Raw genomic sequence first — 1,220 nt, 5'->3', positions numbered from 1 at the left:
TCCCACAGCTGTTGTATCCACTCGTCCACCGAGGGGCACTTGGGCTGCTTCCAGATCTTGGCTGTTGTAAGTAAGGCTGCCCTGAAGACAGGGGAGCATATATTCTTTTCAATTAGCGTTTCAGATTTCTTTGGATGCATTCTCAGCAGCGGGATCACTGGATCAAAAGGCAGTTCCACTTATAATTTTTGTGATAGCTGCGTACTGATTTCCACAGTGGCCGTACCAGGTTGCATTCCCACCAGCAGTGCAGGAAGGTCGCCTTCTCTCCACATCCTCACCAGCACTTGCTGTCTGTTGATGTGCTGATGACAGCCATTCGGGAAGGTGGGAGGTGACATCTCATTGTGGTTGTAATTTGCATTTCTATGATAATTAATAACCCTGAGCATTTTGTTCATATGTCTGTTGGCCATTTGTATATCCCCTTTGGAAAAGTATCTATTCAGAAACTTTGTCTGTTGTTTTTTTTTAATATTTTTTTTTCTTTTTTTTTTCTGAAGCCAGAGATGGGGAGAGACAGCCAGACAGACTCCCGCATGCGCCCGACCAGGATCCACCCGGCACACCCACCAAGGGTGACGCTCTGCCTACCAGGGGGCTACGCTCTGCCCCTCCAGGGCGTCACTCTGTTGCGACCAGAGCCACTCCAGCGCCTGGGGCAGAGGCCAAAGAGCCATCCCCAGCGCCCGGGCTATCCTCGCTCCAATGGAGCCTCGGCTGCGGGAGGGGAAGAGAGAGACAGAGAGGAAGGAGAGAGGGAGGGGCGGAGAAGCAGATGGGCGCCTCTCCTGTGTGCCCTGGCTGGGAATCGAACCTGGGACCCCTGCACGCCAGGCCATTGCTCCACCACTGAGCCAACCGGCCAGGGCCAACTTTGCTTGTTTTTTAATTGGGTAGTTAGTCTTCTTGGTATTGAGTTGTGTACGTTTTATATATATATTAAATTAGCCCCTTATCAGTTGTATCGTTGGCAAATATGTCCTATTCAGAGGGTTCCCTTTCCATTTTGAGAATGGTTTCTGTTGCTCTGCCAAAGTGTTTAAGCTTGATGTCGTCCCATTTGTTTATTTTTTCTTTGTCTCCCTTGCCCAAGGAGATACATTGGCAAAAATATTCCTGTGAGAGATGTCTGAGATTTTACTGCCTATGTTGCCTTCTAGGACTTGAATGGTTTCGAGTTTAGTATTTAAGTCTTTAATCCACTTTGACTTTATTCT

Source organism: Saccopteryx leptura, chromosome 4 (assembly GCF_036850995.1).
Source record: "Saccopteryx leptura isolate mSacLep1 chromosome 4, mSacLep1_pri_phased_curated, whole genome shotgun sequence".
Taxonomy (NCBI): domain Eukaryota; kingdom Metazoa; phylum Chordata; class Mammalia; order Chiroptera; family Emballonuridae; genus Saccopteryx; species Saccopteryx leptura.
This window is presented reverse-complemented; position numbering follows the sequence as displayed.